The sequence below is a fragment of the Quercus robur genome, chromosome 7 (assembly GCF_932294415.1).
Source record: "Quercus robur chromosome 7, dhQueRobu3.1, whole genome shotgun sequence".
NCBI classification, from domain to species: domain Eukaryota; kingdom Viridiplantae; phylum Streptophyta; class Magnoliopsida; order Fagales; family Fagaceae; genus Quercus; species Quercus robur.
The window spans coordinates 32,472,819-32,494,683 of record NC_065540.1 but is presented as its reverse complement, the minus strand read 5'-3'; positions in this window follow the sequence as shown (position 1 = coordinate 32,494,683).

Here is a 21,865-nt window from a genome sequence, read left to right as displayed (position 1 = left end):
TCATAGGTCCAAAATAAATAATCATAACTTTCCATAGGTTTTTATATTAGTAACATAAATTCATAATTCTCCATGGGCTTAATATATGTTTGCCATGGGTTTTGGAAAAATGAATAGTGTTACGTAACATAAATACTTACCATGGGTTTATAATAAGGTATGAAATAAATAAATATTATGGGTTTAAAATAAATCATAACTTGGGTTTTTATATTAGTAACACAAATTCATAATTCTCCATGGGCGTGATGTATATTTGCCATGGGTTTTAGAAAAATGAATAATGTCACGTAACATAAATGGTTACCATGGGTTTTATAAGATAGATTTCATAGGCTTGTAATATTGTAGTAATAGGTTTAAGAACTTAAAACATTGTTGATCATTGGACTTTTAAGTGAACTAATTATGATATAATATTTTGCCAAGTATTAATAACCTTGGGCTTTTGATAGAATAGTGCCAAGTAGTTAGCTTGGGATTTTAAATATTGCTAGTGAGAACTGGGCTTTGATATTGCGAATGAAAATTGGGCTTTTTTGCAATATTTTATATCATAACCCAATTTAGATAATGAGATATGAAACATTTGAAATTAACATAATAATAGAGAAAAAAATATTTGGGAAAACCCAATAACTTATTAGTGGTGTTTGAAAATAAATAAGTGGTACTCAAATAAAATTAGGGTTTTTTATATTTTATTTATTTTAAAAGTACCCTAACAGATAGTTTGAAAATATAACTATTTGGGTACATAGTTTAAAAATTAAGGCTATTTAGCCATTTCCCCCATGTATTTGGCTTGTTAAATTCTATAAAATCATTAAATACCAAATCTGTTTTATGAATAAAAAAGGATACAAGGGGCAACTTGTGTCTTTCTTACTTAGACATGGTCATAGTAGGGTCTAAGTGTCTTCTTGTTGGGCGTAGTGAGCCATAACTTCCTTTCCCTACAAGTACTCAATGATACTACGTACCTTGCATTATCAGTACTGATTGATGTCTTGGTGGTGATTGGATAGCTATATGTCTCACTAAGTCCAACTAATATGATGTTATTATGATCATGTCTAGGTAGGAAAGCAAACTCTATTGTTCCCTCCTACTCTTTTTATTTGTAAAAGAAAATTTTCCCTTATTACGAATGAATATATATATGTATATATATATATATATATATATTTTTTTTTGCTTCCCACAACCAAGCAAATTTAGGATCCGTTTTGTTTAACATTTTGGTTTTGGGTGTTTTGAACATTTGTTTTTATTAGTGCTTTTTGTAATTGCAGCTTGAGGGGTGTAACATAAAAACACAGAAAATCACAACGGTGGAGTCCTTAAGTGTGATTTTGAAGCTACATCAATCGCCAAAATATGCATTTACAAAATGCTGTGGTGTTTTTTTCACCAAAACCTAGTGCGTCATAGGTCACCATCACAGTCCGTCCACAACAAAACACTTTACCTTTTGTCTTTCACAGAAACCACCATCTTATGGAAGGCATCAGTTCCCAGCTACACTGAACATTATCACCGTCTTTCCATGTGGTCTTTGACCCAATTACTTTCCAATCCGGGTTGCCTTTGCATACACAACAACACTGTTTTAACCCGGATCCTCTTAGCCGACCACAAAAGGTTCTCACTTGCTTTTCTTTTATCTCTCTCTTTTTCTCAAAAAAAAAAGAAAAAAAAAAAAAAAAGAAAAGGAAGAATTCTTTGTTTTAAAAGCACAAAAAAATAAAAAGTCTTAAATACTTTTTTTTTATACTCCCAATGGACCCTTTATCTAAATAAGAACCTCAAATTAAAAAAAAATAATAATAAAATAATCTTTCTCTACATCCTATCGGATCCTTTTCTTTATCTCTTTACTCTTTTAGCCTTTACCTCATCATGAATTTTCCATTTCCAAATCTATTTCGTTCACAACGAATCCTTTCATTGCTTCTTTCCTTATCTCTTGCTCCTATCCTAAGATTCATTTTTTAATCCTAACGATCATTCCCTTATTTTGATCATAGCAGCCAACGTTAAACATATTCTTCGATGTGCCTTTTAATTACCCCAATTGGTTTCATATCAATTCTCTCCTTTACTGGCCATTTTTTTTAATTTAAAAAAAAAAGGGTAAAAACTACTTTGGAAGACATACTTTCAAAGAAAACAGAGGGGAAAAATATAGATTCAATTTTTTACTAGTTGTCCATCTCGTCATACACAATTGTTAGGACTAGACTAGTGCCCTAAAACCCAACAGTAAAAACATTATCTTAAATAATAAAAGTTTTTTATTCTCTGAGATTATTTTGATATGAATATTTGCACATTATATTATAGTCCATGAGATGAATGTATGTGATTAAGGTATGCGAATAAGATTTGCATGCAGAAGATCCAAACTACAAGTTTCTTGTAAACTCATTAATCCTTCTTCATAGTCGGTGATAAAATTGGAAATTTCATATGTGAAGACGGAGAAAATGGGCAAATGCCACTTTAAAAAAAAATATCCAACATTTTGCCCCCTTTCCCAAACTAATTAATGAAATGCCCCTCTTTTGAAATTCGATTTTCTCAAAATCGAGTTATAAAAAAAAAATTCTAGTGTCTTATAGTGACGTTTTAAGAAGCCTATAGTGACGTTTTAAGGACTTATAGTGGCGTTTTGTAACTCGATCTCCATGAAGTTGAGTTATATGCAATTTTTTGTTTTTTTTTTTTGTTTTTGTTTTTTTTTTTTTTGTTTTTGTTTTTGTTTTTTTTTTTTTTTTTGCCTATAACTCGATTTCAAGGAGCTTGAGTTTCAAAACGTCACTATATGTCCTTAAAACGTCACTATGGACTTATTAAAAACGCCACTATAGGGCTTAATTCGATTTTGAGAAAATCGAGTTTTAAAAGAGGGGCATTTCCCTAATTAGTTTGGGAAATGGGGCAAAATGCTGAATTGTTTTTTTAAAAATGGCAAAGGCCAATTTTTTCCATGTGAAGACTATTACATATCAATTAAGATAATTTGTCTTGATCATGAAAATGGAGAATATTAATTAATATGTTGGTGTATCTCAAGTATGTAAGGTACATTGAATTGGACTTTGGCCTCCCCTCATCCTATTGATTGCTGTGAGATTTATTGTTCTACTAACTACTATCACTTGAAAAATAAGTCTTACGATTGCTATATACATAGATTCCCAATCCTGAGAGGATGCATGGTGAAGCCAAACATTAAATGTTGGTTGCTTTAATGTATACCAAAGTGGGATATTGCATGGTCAAAATCTCTATACATTGGGCAATCACATGTAGTGTTGTGGGAAAATACATTCCCAAGACAGAATTCATAATCTCTTTCTAGAAACTTGAAACATCTCCATGAGATAAGTTTATTGATAATTGGTTGTGCTTGGCTTGACCACTTTTATAAAGAGTTACTAGTGGCAGCTCTAGAAATTTTTTTTTAGAGTGGTCATGAAAAAACTTAAATTAAACAAAATCTATAAGAAGATAAATTCATATATTGACTACAACCAAAAATAGAAGCCAAAAAAAAAAAAAAAAAAAAAAACATGAAATCTTAGAGGCTGTTTGGATGGCCTGTTTCTGTAACTCAATTCTCAGTTTTCATAACTTATAACTCAAATATGGTGGGACCAATAGCTCAATATCCGTTTGGCGCACGATAACTCTGTTTCCATCACTCAATTATCTGATTTTTGAGTTATGAGTTATGGAAACTAAAAACACATTTTAGCTGTTTTCAGTTTCCATAACTCATAACTCAATTACATTTTTGTAATTAAATACACATGGAGACCCACTAGTCATAACTCAGCTGCACCTTTTGACCACCTTTTGAATTTTTTTTTTTTTTTCCTTTCTTCTCCTGGTTCGGTCTTCAGTGTTCTTCCTTTTTTCTTTTTTTTTTTTCTCTTCTTTCACTGGGTTTGGTCTTTAGTTTTTTTTTTTTTTCATTAGGTTCGGTGAGCTTGGGTACTTAAAAAAAAAAAAAAAGCTGTACTAAGTGACAGGTATAGGGCCTACAAATAGTGTGAAAAATATTGAGTGATGAGTAATGAATGATGAGTAATGAGTGATGGTGCCAAACGGGTAGGGTATTTTAAGTGATGAGTGATGAGTGATGAGTAATGAGTGATGAGTGACGGAAATTAAGTGATGAAAAAAAATGATCCAAACAACTAAGTTACAATTATTATTATTATTATTATTTTTTTGAAATTGTTGCATGATAATCTCATTATCAATGTTACAAGCTACATCTTTTACAAAATTTTAGTTAAATAAAATTTTTCTTGGATTTTTATTTTTGTTTGTAAGGGCTAAATATATTGTTAAGAGGAACAAAGTTTAAGGAAAAAATTTAACTACAAACTTAGTTGTAGCTCAAGACTACAACTTTCACTAAACAAATTAACATGGCTACATATTTTGAAAATATAACCATTGAATTGTATGTTCTATGTTCTTAAAACGCATGTCAAATTTCATGTCAATTAGATGTTATTTACTATTTGATCCATAAACTTATTTTTTGTGTATAATTTTAGATTACAAAAACTCGAAATTTAAACATTTGATTGATGACATAAGCTATTGATTTTTTATCTTCTTAAAGTTTTGCAAGCATGGAGGATATAAGAAAAAAAATGTAATCTAATTGTGGATTTGTCAAAATTCGTATCCATTAAAAAAGTATCAAGTGGAGTTGTAGCCTTAAGTCTACAACCAAGTTAATTTGTTGCTAAACTTTGTCTAAAGTTTAATTATATTGAGCTTAAAAAAATTTAGGGTGGTTACACATTATTTTAAGGGTAAAAATCATAAAAGTTTTAAATTTTATATATAATAATGATTTTTTTTCCAGGTCATGGTGGTCCTATGACCACCCTAGCTCTAAAGTGGAGCCGCCAGTGAGAGTTAAAAAAGTTTATATTCAATTAAATTAGATTTCATAAATATAAGAATAATCAAAATATTAAAATTGAGAATTCAAAGAAATAAGATGTAGTGATTTACAAGTGACGGTAACTTTTAAACTTTGTTTAACTATAAGTGATTTCATGTAGGGGTTGAATGATAATAGTCTGGAAATAAATATTTTATTAATAAAAACCTAGAGTACAATTATATTTTATTTCACTATATCTATATAATTAATAGTAACTTTGCGCTTTTCTCGAGTTGACAAGAGGCTCAAGACCCATCGGGGCTGTGTTCTTCTATTATCATTATTTTTTTTTTTCTTTTTGTGGATAGGGGGCCTAGTGTTCTTACTTCCTTTCGGACTCATCTCAAGTCACATGCTAAAACCCAAATGGGTTGGCCCAATAACTTATCCAATTATAAAGTAGCAGTTTAAGTCAGTAACCATTAGTAAGAAAAACTTTTTGTGAAAATGTATGTACAAATTATAGAAGATAATAGTTCTCTCAATTGACTGGTATCTGTACCCTTGGTTTCAAAAACATAGGTATGAGACATCATAAAAAATGCAATAAGCACTATGTTATCAATTAAACTCCAAATCATTGTAATACTAATACCCCAATTTACAAAATCAAAATTTTCAATAAAAGTGGGCGAGAAAAATGTAGCCTTTGAGTTTTGTTATGTGGATGGAGACCGCATGGTCAAATCACACGTAAAACTCTTATATATATGGGCAAAACTTAGATATAGTATTTAAGTATTGTTTCCTAAGTTTCCCTTTTAAAATTCAGTCATCTGACTTTCTTTTCATGAGATGAAAGTATATTTTTAATTAAGTACAGTCACATGACTAAATCTTAAGAATAAGACCTAAGAAACAGCATCTAAATATATATTCTATATTCCTTCTCCCTCCTTTTCCATCCTTGGGAGTTTTCTACAATCAATAATGAGTAACAACATCCTCGTTGTCATTGTCAATTAGGGATTTAGCACTACCTACGGCTACGGCTTTCTAATTCAGAAGTCAGAACACTCGAAGAAACATTTTGCCCCCAAAGTCTTAAATTCCTCAAGTCCAGCTAAAACAAAATGAGTGGGTTCATCTTTTGGTATATATGCATTTAACTGAGCAGTCATTATTGACTTAGTTTTAAACACAACTATACCCTCAACTACTGCATTTATTAATCAGAACTAGTCACACAAAGTAAACATAACAAACAAAAGGAGCAGGCATTAGGCGCAATAAACACTTCAGGCCAAAAAAAAAAAAAAAACAGTTGAGGAAGAAGGAAAATCCATAATAGACCTCAAATTCATAAAGTAGATGCTCTATGGCGTATTTGGTAGTAGCTTTTAAGTATTGTTGTTCAAAATGATGTGAAAAATATGGTTTAAAAGTGTTATGAAAATTATGTGGTACTATGTTTCAAGCAGTATATTTTAAAATTTGAAAAAACTTATTTCAGAATGCTCCTCGTATGGGACTGTTTGGTTTGTGATTTTAAACAACAATTTTCAACATTTAAACATTGAAAACTGTTATTCCCAAAAAGAATTGGTAGATTTTTTTTTTTTTTTCCTTACAGTATTAGAAAAATGTTGCTTAAATATGGGTGTTTAAAAACTTATTTCAGAAAGCTCCTTAAGGCAACCGCATTAGTTCTTCTAAAAGATTTCGTTTATTTTACAAAAAAGACCTATTTTTTCTATTTTACATTATCACTTGTACAAAACACCCATATCAGTCCATTTGTTATACATTATATTTTATATAAATAATTTTTTTATATTCTTTTTTAATATTATTTTATCTCTACCGTTTCTCTTTTCTTATTCTTCCTCTTCTTTTTTCTTCTTTCTTTTTCCTTATCTCTCTGTCATTTCCTCTTTCTTTTTCTTCCTCTTCTTTCTTCTTCTTTCTCTCATGGTCAAATCAACACTCCATCATAAGCACCACAACCATCAAAACCCACAAGGACCACTGATCCCCATCGACCCACAAGCACCTATCTACACTGCCAGCATCGATCCACATCACCGATCCACATGCAGCGGCGGCGATGGTGCAAACAGAACTAGTCACACTAAGTAAACATAACAAACAAAAGGAGGAGGCATTAGGTGCAATAAACACTTCAGGCCAAAATAAATAAATAATAATAATAATAATAATAAACCCAAATTTCTTTTGCTTCTTTCTTTTCTAGACAATTAGCTTGCCAACCCCAATTGTATAGCAATTGATTTAATTTCTTTCTTTATTTTCCGATATGCAAGAGAGGGTGGATTTGATTTCGTGGACGATTGGTTTGAGTATTTGCATTCCTATTGCTGGGGTTTCTTTGTGGATGATTTTGTATTTGTATATAGATGAGCAGGGGGAAAAGAGAAGAGAGAAGGAGAGGGTCTATATTGGAAAAATGAGGGAGTTTCTCGCTCTTCAAATAAATAAAAAAAAAAAAAAAATTTTGTAATGTACTGTCAGCTTTTCTTAAAAAAACATGCACATACCAAACATAGAATTTTTTTTTTTTTTTTTCACATTTTAAATATGTTATTTGAATCATGGTACCCAACACATTTTTTGCTTTATGAATATTGTAAGCACATGTTTTCATGACACTTTTAAACTACAATTTTCACATTATTTTAAACAATGATACTAGAAATCTCCAACCAAACGGGTCCTTTTCCCATGTTCCGCACGTGTATCATATTATATAGACTACTAGCTATGTGCCTCTCACATAAGTGGAGACAACTGAATTTTTATTTATTTATTTATAAATAAAATATAATTTCATATTATGATGTCTACTCTATCATGATTTCTCTTTATTATTAGGCCAAGATCTCTAGATCTCTATATTATATTGATTTCTCTATAATATAATTGGTTTTTAGTGTAGGTGGAGTTCGAACCCTAGATCTCTTATTTGACTACAATATACTTTACTAGTTGAGTTAACTAGAACCTATTATAGGCTTAGAAGATTAGTGAGTTACAATACAATAAATAAATCAATTGAATATGAAATTATTGGTTTAAAATATAAATTTAATATGGTTATGTAGACACTCAATTTTGCACCCATGATTTAATCAAGGAGAATGACTTGAATGACCATTCATATACCTCAAAAATCATGATTGCATAACATGCATCAACTTGACCTTGCATTACATGCATTAATTCATTCATTGTATACCATAAAAATGATCTTGAGATTCTAACAATCGCAGTAGTGTTTTCGGTTTTCAAATCGGACCATCAGATCGAAAGATATCGCATGATCAAGTTTGCACAGTCAACATGCATTGTGTCTAGGTAGAATCGACCACACATGATCAATTTAAATTAATTCTGACTGGTTAAACAATTAAAATTAATTAGATAATTTTGTAATTGGTTGATAATTAGTGTTAAAATATGATAACATGCATAGGAATAAAAGAGATGATTGGATAACATTAAAATTGTGGATAGCCTGAACTTTATCAAGACTTATTTTAAGGTATTTATCTACAAGATAATTGTTCTTAAATAGCATGAATTATCCAAAAAAAGAGATGAAAAATCATAGATGGAGGATGAAAACGTGTCTAGGTACAAGGACAGGCCAAAAAACCCTAGAAGAGGAGTCCAAACGGCACCCAAACGCAAAAGAACGTTCAGAGTTCAAAGGCCAATTCGGCACCGTTCGGCACTCCAAAAGTGCCAAATTTTCATGATTTGGGCTTTGGCCCAACGGCCTTTGAGTGATGATAATGCATACCCTGTTCGACCTTTTCGCAAAGGAATGCGTTCGGATTCAAACCCTAATCATCTGTACCTAGTTTTTAGAGCCCTCTGACCTTTATAAATAGAGACTGAACCTCATAATTCAGCACCTTTTTTTCTACGCTCTGGGAGGCATACGTTTTAGGCTCTAAAATTGTCCATATTTTCTGATCCCTTATCTGAGTGTTGCTGCTTAAATTAGGGTTTTTAGGTTTCAAAGAGAATTGCATGAATTTCTTTGAACCCTAAAACATCCTCTCAAGAACAAAGAGTGCTCATGCAAGAGGTTATTTCTTAACCCTATTTCTTATGATGTGATGATGCATGTTATATCTTTTTCTTTTTCAAATATCCATAACATGAATCATTAATTATTGTTTTGTTTATAGCATTATTGTTTTTTTTATGTGATTGTTATAATCTCTTTCTTGAATGTCAATAATTTGCATGTGAATGACTTCTAAAAAAAAAAAAAACAGATCTACATCAATCTTAAATGTAGATCTAGATTTTTCTCAACATAAAAATAGATCTGCATCTTTTCTATATGTAGATCTAGATTTTTGTCAACATAAAAATAGATCTACATCTTTTCTAGGTGTAGATCTGAATTTTTCTCAATATAAAAACATATCTGCAACTTTCTAGATGTAGATTTGAATTTTTCTCAATACAAAAACAAATCTGCATCTTTCTTAGATGTAGATCTGAATTTTTCTCAAACAAAAAGAAATATGCATCTTTATGAGATGCAGATCTAAATCTTTCTCAAATCAAAACTGATTTGTATCTTTCTTAAGATACAAATCTGATTTTTTAATACATGCTAGTTGTTGAAATAAAGAAAGAGATCATGTACTACTATGTTTATGTTTGCTTTAATTCATGATTGCATAAATCCATATTGTGAGTGAAACTCTCTTCTTAAAAAATCTTTTTCATTCTTTTTTTAACATATACAAACCAAATCTAATTTTTTTTGTTATAAAAAAAATCATATTTTTTATTATCTCAAAACAAATCTGATCTTTTATAAATCAAAAAACCATTTTTTTAAGTTCTTAAAAAACAAATCTGATACTTTTTTCAAACCAAAAGACTTTATTTTGTGTAATAAAAGCAAATCTGAATTTTTTTTCTCCAAAAACCACTTTTTTCTTCATGCTACAAAACAGATTTGGTATTTTGACAAATCAAAATCAATTTTTTTTATCAATCAAAACAGATCTAAATTTTTTAAAAACAAAAGAAGAGACTTCATTCATAAATAAATTTGTGTGATCTAATTTTTGTTTCACATGTTCAACATATCATTCATGACATGCATAAAATGGTACATTGATCACAAGAATCTAGAAGACCAGACTTTGTCTGGGCGGAATGGGTGTCTAACACCTTCCCATTCTGTAACCTAGCCTCCAGATTTAGGTCTTTGGCTAAGTAGATCTAGCCTTGTTTTTATTTGTTTTGGGTAGAATGTAACTAGGACAAAAGCCCATGTAAATATTTGGTAGATTGTAACTAGGACCCAAAACTATGTAACTTTTCAATTTTCCAAATATGTAATATTTATTCAATCAATGAAGAGAACAATTCAGTCATGTATTTTCATATATTTATTTTTTCTTATTTTTTGTATAAAGAATAAGTGGCGACTCCATACCACTTCCCAAAAAGAGAGGTGCCCCAAAAGGTACCCAAATCTCTTTTTTGAGGGACAGCTTTCGTCAAGGTCTCTCACAGTGGCAACTCCACGGGTGATGTCGAGGGCTAAGTTTTGTATTAGACTTAAGTGACCAAATATGTACCTTTGTTTTGCATGGCTTGCATGATGTTGTTTGTTTATTTATGTTTGATGGGATGTTGTATGATATTTTGTGGTATGGTGTTTTGTTGTTTGTATTGTTTGTTAAAATCTTTCCCTAACTATCATAGTGTGTGCCATCCAAACAAATATGTATGCACCCTTTTTCAACAACTTGTGGTGGTAGTAACCATGGATCTCCGATCTTCATTAGATTCGGGTACCCAGTGACGAGCTCACCAACTTATAGCCTAAAGTCATTGGATCATTTCTTGTTGACTTTAAAGGATAGACCATGCCGTTTGGACCAATGTAATATTCATTACATTACAAGTTGGGAGGTGTAACGTCCTAGCTATAGGAAACAATGAAACAACAAACCCACCCTACAACGTAATGACCTAGAACCTACCCTTAGGTTGGTCCCGGTTAAAATTGCATTGCATGTTGTGTGTGTTTGTTTTGCTTGGTTGTTTGATGCAGATGGTGACCTAGCTTTAGTTGACCCAAAAGAGCCTGTTCTAGAGAAAGAAAGAGAGAAAAAGCAAGAGGGGAGAATTTGGTCAAGATCTGAAGGAAGGCTGCAAAGAGAACCTAAGGCCAACACTCAAGCTAGTAGCTCCAGTTCCAAGCCCATCACCCCCATCACGGTGCTGAAGCCCGTGAGCACAGAGGACACGCTGCTGCTGCAACATCACAATCCCACGTCCGACTTATGAGATACTTCAAACCCTAACCGAATAACCCAACACCAACATACAGGGGGAGACACTTTGAGCCCTAATCAAGCAACCCAATACCTACAAATGAGGGGAGACATTTCAAACCCCAGTCAAGTGACCCAACATCTACAAATGGGGGGAGACACTTCAAACCCCAGCCAAGTAACACAAATGGAGAGAGACACTTCAAACCCCAAGACACCAATCCTAATGACCCGACAAAAATTATCCACATTATAAGATGGGGAGACACTTCAAACCCCCACATTTGGAGACAGTCAACCCAAAGCCAAAGTCCACCGAGATTTCAACCTTTGGGATTATAAGTTCAAACCTATCAAGCCCAAGGAAGGTTGAATCCTAATGAGCCAAAAAATAATTAAAGATGTTCTCAACTCCATCCTAGAAGGTCAGGAGAGGATAAATGAAGAGTTGGCCCAAATCTCCTGGATAGCCAACTCTGCATTACAAGTCAGCTTAGCCAATCAATCTATGCTCTCTACCTTGTGCAAGGATAATTCACCGAAACCCGAAGAGATTCCACACTTCCAATTTCTAAAGAAAAGAGCTAGGGATTTCAACAAGTTGTCTTTCCAACTATCCTCTCCAATCAACAAGAACATGTCAATGGACTCAATCCCCAAGGAGGTAGTGCCTTATCACATCAATAACAATGCAGTCAAACCATCAACTGAAAATTGTAAGCGTTGAAGAAATTTTTTAGAACTACACATGACTTTGGGTGAAGCCTTGGAGAAACTACAAGCTAAGGGAGTATTGAAGCCATTGGATCCAAAGCCAATACCACATCCCGTGCCTAGAAGATACAATCTTAATGCTCATTGTAGATATCATCAAGGGAAAGGCCATACAACCAATGGATGTTATAACTTAAGGCATGCCATTCAAGATCAGATTGATCAACAAGTCATCACTCCGCCTTCATCAGCCAGTAATTCTGACTTTGTTTAAATTTTACTTTACAAGTTTTTTAGATTAACTATTTGATTTTATTTTTTATTTAGGATTTTCTTTCTAGTTGGTTATTTGCTTAATAAAGTTCGTGTAGTGTTTAATGCATTTGATTCATCATGTTATTCATATAAAAAAAATCAACAAAATCAAAAAATTTGCACTAGGGACATTGGGTCTTCTTAGTAATCTTTTTCTAAAAACCCTTTTCTTGCTCCTTCAAAGACTCCAAAAACTTTTCAAAAGCCTTCTTTTCAAGAGAACACAAGAAGATCCATTTGACAAAACTTTTTCTAAATCATGATGATTAATTGCTCTACCAATCAATTTATTCCAAAGGGGGATTTAACTTCATTCAATCCATGTAAGGACTTTTGCTAAACATTCAAAATATGATAAGAAAAGGTCCTAAGAGGCAATCAAAGAAATATATCCATTCATCCAAATTTCTCAAGCCACATACACTCAATCACAATCTCTCAAAATCTCGTCACATCATTGGAGCATTTATACTTCTATTCCAAGAACAATTTATTAAAGGAATTTAAGTCACTGTGCTTACAAGAAAGCATCACTAGGGATAGGAGGCCGCCTTCGATAACCTACATTATTCCTTGACACCTATTACAGTAGTTAACCATTGCTAGCCAACTTGAGCCTTTAAACAGTTAGCTTGTTTTTCAATGAACCCACTAAAAACTTAAACCTTGGTTGTTAAAGGGATTTCCAACTTAGCTTTCATAGACAAGGGGTATTTGGAGGACGGTCTGAGGAGGAATGCCTCCTCGGATGTGATGAATATAGCTCAAACATGCACTCTAGCAATTAGAAGGACCCTTCCAATAGGCATTAGCAATAGGGATGTGCCCCACAAACCCGCGAGGAAGAAGGAAACACAAAATATCCAAGGAGAGGCTGCTGCTACCGCATTAAATGCGTTGCAGCTACTTTTCTGGGCGCATTAATGTGGAGAAGACCTATGAACAGTGCTACCTTGGCCACTACAACTCACAGAAGGCCGAAAGGGGGTGTCCCATGGGACAAGCACTCAAGTAAGGATCCAAATGATCGACAACTGTAGGACCACGATGGCTTCAAGAAGACTATATAATATGGGGAGTCCCTATGAGGAAAGGGAGGGAGAAAAATGAAAGGAGAATACTGCAGCAGTATAAACGGCTATAATACTCAAACAGTGATCAATATATATTCATTTAACCTTCTCGGACTGAAAATCTATGGATGTTAACATGTTTTATTTGTGTTTAATAGTTGTATAGCCCAATACTAACCGTTGTCCAACTCGCTAAGACCTAGCTCTATGGCCCACTCTCTACAAATTCATTGTCTCTAGGCTCCTTGGACCAAGACCCCATACCTCTTGGGCTTGGGCTCCAAATTGTGACCCTACAATTGGCGCTGTCTGTGAGGAGAGCTTGTGCCTCAGTAAGAGCAACGGTTAAATATGGTGGGATCAGGTCCGCACCAAACGGAGCCTGCAGACTCTTAACGGCAGGACAACTTTCTTAACCTCGAGCGGGAAAGAGATCAAGACAAGCGACGAAAGGGTAGTGTACGTATGACCTATACAAGCAAAAGCCGTTCAAGGGGGAAAGGTCATGTATCCCAAGAGCAGGACGATAACAGAGCTCTACAGTGGGAGATTGACGACTTGAAGAGGAAGTTGCATTGAGCACAGCGGAAACGTCCCCCCTCCAGCCCAGACACTAATGATGAAGAGGACGACGAATACAGGTGAAGGTCGAGAACTCCACCAAGTGAAACCTTCTCCTATGAGGAAGAACAACATCACAAACGTAGTCACAAGAGTCCGTCCTATAAGGGCCTAGTGAACGACGCCATGAGCAAAGCCTTGGATCGAATCTCTAAGTCACCCTTCACACGCAAGATAGAGGGGGCTGAACTTCCTCGGCAATTCCATCAACCTACTTTCACCATATATAACGGTCGAATGGATCCCGTAGAGCACGTAAGTTAGTTCAACCAGAGGATGGCCATCTATTCCAAAGACGAGGCTTTGATGTGCAAAGTTTTTCCATCTAGTCTGGGACCGATAGCGATGAGATGGTTTGATGGCCTCAGGCCGAACTCCATAAATTCCTTTAAGCAGTTAACCCAGGCCTTTGGCTCTTACTTCATCACGAGCAGCAGGGTTCCTCGACCCTTAGATTCCCTTTTGTCTTTATCCATGCAAGAAGGGGAGACCCTAAAGGCCTACTCGGATAGGTATTGGGAGATGTACAATGAGATAAAGGGAAATTATGAGGTCGCGATCAGTACCTTCAAAAGAGGCCGCCCGACTGAGCACGGTTTAAGAAAATCCCTAACTAGGAAACTGGTCACCAGCCTGCACTAGCTCATGGACCGAATTGACAGGTACAAGAGGGTCGAAGAGGACCAACAGTTGGGTAAGGGTAAAGCGAAGGTTGTCCCTCAGGAGAGGAGGGACTTTAGGTCAGACCGATTCAGCAACAACAACCGACCGAGGAGAGATTACACAGAGCAACCCGGATTTGTTAGTGCGCAGGCAGTCCACACTGTGTTTTGAGATCCGATACATCAGGTTTTGGAGAAAATTAAGAATGAGCCGTTCTTCAAATGGCCAAATAGGATGGTAGGAGACCCCACGAAACGCAACCAGAACCTATACTGTCAGTACCACCAAGAACCAGGGTATACCACCGAAAACTGTAGAAACTTGAAGAACCACTTGGACTAGCTGGTCCGAGAGGGAAAATTGAGTCATCTCCTACATCACTCCAGTGGCCGACAAGGAAAGACGAATGTTGAGACAAGGAGGGACACCTCCTTGAGACCGCCTATAGGTACGATAAATGTCATTCTCGCCGCCCCGGGAAGGATCGGCTTTCATCCTTCCAGAGTAATGTCTGTAGCTCGGCTTCTCGCTGAAAGTGATGATCAAGAGTCTAAGAAGTCCAAGAGGATGGCCTCACCCATGCTGGGCTTCTAGAACGAAGATAAGGTCAGAACCATCCAACCCCACGATGATGTTCTAGTCACCACGCTCAAGATTGGGGGATATGATGTAAGGAGAGTGTTAGTTAATCAGGGCAGTGCTGTGGAAGTAATGTACCCTGAAGATTTAACGGCATATGATTCCCTTCTGGTAAGCTTCGAAGGGAAGATCGTTACTCCAAGGGGCAAGATCAGACTGCCCATACAAACAGGCTCGAACGTAGTGGAGGTGGACGCCTATTCACCCTACACAGCCATTGTAGCTAGGCCTTGGCTTTATGCCCTAGGGGCTATTTCTTCTACCCTGCATCAAAAGGTGAAGTACCCGTCGGAGGGTCGAGTCAAAGAAGTTATAGGGGACTAGACCATGGCCAGACAGTGCATGGTGTCCGCCATCTCAGGACGACCCAGTGCCGAGCCCTCAACCTCTACTAAGAACGGCTTGTAGCAATCAATAGCCCCGGCAATGCCCGTTGGGGGATCAGCCGAGGAGGCGAGGATCTGGAAAAGGTTCCTATGGGCGTTGATTCGGAAAGGTTCTTTCAAGTCGGCTCGGAACTACCTCCCCAAGAGAAAGAAAAACTAATTGATTTTCTCAGGGAAAATGTGGACGTTTTTGTATGGGACGCTTATGAGGCCTCGAGGGTTGATCCGGACTTCATATGCCACCACCTTAACGTTAATCCACCTGTTACGGCCAAGAAGCAACCCCCTCAGCGTCCATTGAAAGAGCATGCTAATGCGATCAAGGGGGAGGTGATGAAACTTAAGAAAGCAGGGGCTATCAAAGAAGTTTTTTACCCTGAGTGGATGGCCAATACTGTAGTGGTGAAACAGAAGAGCGGAAAATAGCGAGTCTATGTAGACTTCACGGACCTGAATAAGGCCTGCCTAAAAGATCCCTTCCCTATGCCTCGGATAGATCGGTTGGTGGATGCAACCACTGGACATCCTCGAATGAGCTTCTTAGATGCCTTTCAAGGATACCATTAAATACCCCTGGCTGTAGATGACCAAGAAAAGACAGCTTTTGTCACCCCTATAGGAAACTACCACCATAAGGTGATGCCTTTTGGTTTGAAGAATGCCGGTTCCACCTACCAAAGAATGATGACCAGAATGTTTGAGCCACAGATGGGTAAGAACATTGAAGTCTACATAGATGACATGGTGGTAAAGAGCAAACTGGTGTCCGAACATGTGAGAGACATCGGCAACATCTTTGAAATCCTGAGAAGACACAAGCTGCGTCTCAACACATCTAAGTGTTCATTTGGGGTGGGATCTGGAAACTTCTTGGGCTATCTAGTGACCCACAGAGGTATCGAAGTCAGCCCCGATCAAATCAGAGCTATCCACAGCATGCAGCCACCTCGGAATCCCAAGGAGGTCCAAAAGCTTACCAGTATGATTGCCTCTTTGAACTGTTTTATTTCTCGTTCGGCGGATAGGTGTAGACCTTTTTTTTCCTCTTTTTGAATAAATGGAAAGGATTCGAATGGACCGAAGAATGCGCCTCGGCCTTCCAACAACTTAAAGAGTATCTGTCTAGGCCATCAATTATGTCTAGCCCCGAGGCCGATGAAGTTCTGTTCTCTTACATTACTGTGGCCCCTCACGCAATAAGCTTAGTGTTGATACGAACGAACATGGCGTACAACAACCGGTCTATTATGTAAGCAAGTCATTGCATGAGACTGAGATTCGCTACCTTCCGCTGGAAAAGGCCATCCTGGCAGTGGTTCAAGCTACACAAAAGCTCCCCCGTTATTTCCAGGCACACAAAATTATTGTTTTAACCCAACACCCACTCAGGTCCATACTCTAAAGCGTTGATTATACAGGGAGAATTGCTAAATGGGGCACAATTCTGGGGGCTTTTGACATTAAGTACATGCCTCGCACCGCCGTAAAAGGCCAAGTCCTTGTGGATCTGGTGGCCGAATTTGCTGAATCCTCACTTAAAGAAGAAGAAGGAATGCGAAGCATGAATGAAAAATTGGTTGGCGCAATCTCTCTACAAGGGCCCACCTGTTGGAAAGTATACGTCGATGGCGCGGCAAATCAAAGGGGCTCTGGGGTGAGACTAGTCCTGATTTCCCCTAAGGGGATTACCATTGAAAATTCGCTAAGACTGGGCTTCTCGGCCACGAATAATGAAGCAGAATATAAAACCCTGCTGGAAGGAATTTCCATGGTCCAAAAATTGGGTGGGAAATCCGTAAACATGTTCTCGGACTCAAGACTTATTGTGGATCAAGTAAATGGGGAGTTAGAGGCAAAAGATGAAAGAATGCAAGAGTACTTAGACCAAGCTAAACGCCTATGGTCACGTTTCGATTCTTTTAGCCTACTGCACATATCCAGGAGTGGAAACACACACACCGATTCCCTGGCCACGCTGGGCACCTCCTCGGCTCAATGTTTACATTGGGTCATACTTGTGGAAGATTTACACAGGCCCTCGGTGATGAAGATAGAAGTGATCCATGTCCACAACATCAGAGTGGGGCTTAGCTGGATGGACCCTTTGGTACTATTTCTAAAAGAGGACATCTTACCCGAAGAGAAGTGCAAAGCCGACAAGATTAGAAGAAAAGCTTCTCGGTTCTGGCTATCCGAGGACTTGAAGCTGTATAAATGCTCATTTTCAGGACCATACCTGCTCTGCGTGCACCCCGAGGCCGCGGAACTCATCCTGGAGGAATTGCATGAAGGAATTTGCGGAACCCATATAGGAGGCAAGTCCTTGTCCCATAGGGCCATAACCCAAGGCTACTGGTGGCCAAACATGCAAAAAGAGGCGCACGAATACGTGAAGAAGTGTGACCAGTGCTAGAGGTTTGCACCGAATATACATCAACCAGAGGGGATCCTCAATCCACTGTCCAACCCTTGGCCGTTCGCTCAATGGGGCTTGGATATCGTAGGGCCATTTCCTAAAGCAGCATGGAATAAGAGATATCTACTCATCGGCACTGATTACTTCACTAAATGGGTCGAAGTCGAACCTTTGTCAAATATCAGAGACATGGATGCCAAGAAGTTCGTCTAAAGAAACATTGTCACCAGGTTCGGAGTCCTTCATACCCTAATCTCGGACAATGGTCTTCAGTTCGATAGTAAGGCTTTCAGAAGGTACTGCGGCGAATTGGGAATTGCGAATAGATACTTTACACCGGCCTACCCCCAGGGGAATGGGCAGGTCGAAGCCGTTAACAAGGTCATAGTAAACGGGCTGAAGAAGAGGCTAGACGATGCGAAGGGAAAATGGGTGGAAGAGCTACCACATGTCCTATGGACGGATCGAACCACGCCCCACAGATTAACAGGGGAGACCCCTTTTTCGATGACTTATAGGGCCAAGGCTGTCATTCCGCTAGAAACAAACTTTCCAACAACCAGCTCATTCTATCCCAGTGGCAACAATGAGCTGCTGGAGAAAAGTTTAGACCTTACCGAGGAAAGAAGGGAAAGGGCAATGGTCCAACTCGCCTACTACCAACACAAGCTTAAGCAAGGTTATGATGCCAAGGTAAAGCTAAGGCCGCTAACACCTGGGGACTTGGTATTGAGGAAAGTTTTGGGCACTGCAAAAAAATCCCGTATGGGGAAAGCTCGGGCCAAATTGGGATGGTCCATATCATATCACTTCAGTGGCTAGCATAGGGGCATACTTTTTAGAAGATTTGGATGAGCATGTAGTACCACACCATTAGAATGTAAACAACCTGAAAAGGAACTATTATTAATGAAAATTCTCATTCTTGATAAATCCTTATATCGTGAAAAGCCCTTGTGCTTCTTATTTCTCATTTATCAATCCAAGTATTAAACAGAACCTAAGTCCTGCATGGCTCCTCGGACCACAGGCTCAGGGGAAATTAATCACTTCGTACATTTATCAAAGTATTAAATAGAACCTAAGTCCTGCGTGGCTTCTTAGACCACAGGCTCAGGGCAAATTAATCACTTCGTACATTTATCCAAGTATTAAATAGAACCTAAGTCCTACGTGGCTCTTCGAACCACAGGCTCAGGGGAAATTAATTACTTAGGCAGAATGCAAGACACGGGGGATATCTCTTACGCCCTTCAGGTCCCATATCCACTATGTAAGAATCATTTCGTATCACGAGTGAAGAATCTTTTTCTCTTGTTCATACTTAGCTATATTTCTTGAACTACAAATAATGAATTACCATTAGAAATCTAGCAACATAATCCAGGCTCATTCATGATGACAATAAAGTTAAAACGGTAAAAATAAAGACCAAAGAAGAGGAAATTAGATCATTCATTAAACTTGAAGAGAAGTTATCTTATAGGCATTGGAAAAAGCCAAAGAAATGAAAAACAGAATGAAACAACAACAAAAGAAAACCCTACACCTAAAGTTCTAAGCCTTGTCTTTGATTGGACTTTTGCGGGGTCAATAGTCTCGGGACGATCATCTTCAGCTTTGGATTTAGACTCGGCATCCTTGGCCTGCGAGACAACATCTATGATCGTGAGGGTGTCCTCGGATGACTTGTCCTTTGTTGATGGCTGAGCCTCCTCATCCACTCCTTTCCCCCCAAGAACGATGGGGTTAGGAATGGCGGCCTAGGCAGAAAGGAGCTTTTCCGGAGGATCCGAATCAAGAATCTCTCGAATATCCTCTAAGAAGAAGATACTCTCAATCCTCCTAAGCTCGAAATCTGTAGGAACTCCCGCCCAGTCCATTGCTACTCCTCAGGACTCGGTGCAGTAGTCCCTACAAACCATAGCCACCTCCTCGGTCAACTTGGCCTCGGTGTCCTTCACCCTACGCTCGTAAAAGGCTGCCATCGCAGCCTCAGCTGCTTCCCTGGCCACCCGAGCTGCCTCCTTAGCCTGTTGCAACTGTGTCTTGAGGCCTAGAACTGCTTTCTTCTTGGTGGCCAGGTTTATTTCCGTTATGTGTAGCTGCTTGCGTATGTCCTCAGCCTGCCTCGTCGTGGTCTTAAGGCCCGCTTCAGTGCTGTCCCAGGCCTTAATGGCCTCTTTGACTTTCTCATTTAGGCTCTCTTTCTCTAACCTGAGGGCTCCGATAGCTTTCTCAATTACGAGGTGGGACTGAACCTCAGCGTTCACTTCCTCTCGGGAGTTCTTAACCCACTCCTCGACCACATAGATTTGCTAGGTAACCTGCATAAAAGTAGTGGAAGAATCATCAAAACGTAAACGACAAATAAATGAACATAGAATCAGGAATTTGAACAATGGAGAGTTTTCATTTTACCATGGCGAGATCCCTCTTCAACGAAATGAAGAGGTCCGGTTGCCTCGTAGTCCTGAGCCCATCCATATCACGAGGCAAGATGAGGGGTTGCTGCAGAGCCTCGGCAAGATAGGACGCCTACCCTCGCTGGGACTCCTAGAGGGTCGTGTCCCAAGGGATGGGAGCGCCGTCCAATTCGAGTCGAGGAGACCAGGTGCGCTGCCCCCTCCTAAATGCAGCCTCATCTCGGTTGTCTATGGACTTTGTCCTTTTATCTCTAGGCTATTTGCCTTTCTTTTGCTGTTTGGCCTTCTGAGGTCCGACCTCACCCTCCTCCAGTTCATCGACTGGCCTTTTCCTCCTCAAGTTTGGAATGGGTTGTAGTCTGGGGTCAGTAGGAGGAGGAGGTGGAGGAGGAAGGCTAACAGGAGCTTGCTCCTTAGGGGCATCCTTGGAAGATTGCCCTTTGTTCCTGTTGGACATAAGGCCCTTCAGACCAGATCTCGGCTTTAGATCCATGCCTTCTTCTTCAGTCTCTTGTCTTATGTCAATCCGAGCAACTATTAGTCTTGGGGAGTAAGCCGTCAAGAAGCGATCAAGATCCGAGCCGAAGTCTGAAAGCTCTACGGGCCTTGTTGACACCTCACCCTCTTCGTTGAAGTGGAAGTGATCGATTTTAGCTTCGAGGGATGAGTGCGTAGACTCAATTCCCTCCCCTGGAACGGCTACCTCTTGGGGAACGCGATGAGCGGGCAGCTGGACAGGTGGCAAGTCTTTCTAAGCTAAGAATCCCGGTTTAGAAACGTCAATATAAGCCAATCGGGGACTCTTGGCCTTTATCACCTGGCCTATGTCCACGAATGCATGGGATAGAGGCTCGTAGTCCAAAATGAGGTGAGCGGCTTGCAACTACCCGTCCTCGCTCACAAAGATCTTCGACCTTAAGAGGTAGTTAAGAGCTTGGATGTTGACCAGGCTGATCCTCAGAGTGGTGTGTACTTTGTCTACAAAACATCCAAAGGAAAGGTTACGTCAGTTCGAGAGAACAAGCGACCAAAACTAAAACCAAAACAAGTAAGAGGAAAGCTCAAAAGACTAAGATCCCCGCCGAGGGACCTGATCTTAGAGTGTCCCACCTGGTGTTTTTGCCCTAATTGGGCAGTGAAAACGGTCATGCCATTCCCCGAAAATGACCAGATAATCGTCCTTCAAGCCTTTGTTGGACTTGGGAAGGCAAGATATCAGTCTCACCTCGTCAGACCTGGATTTTAGGTAATACATCCCGGAAAGGCAGTGGCACTCGTACAAGTAAACAACATCATAACATGAAAGGCCGAGATTCATCTGGTCATTCAGAGCATCTACGCACCCTAGGATTCAGA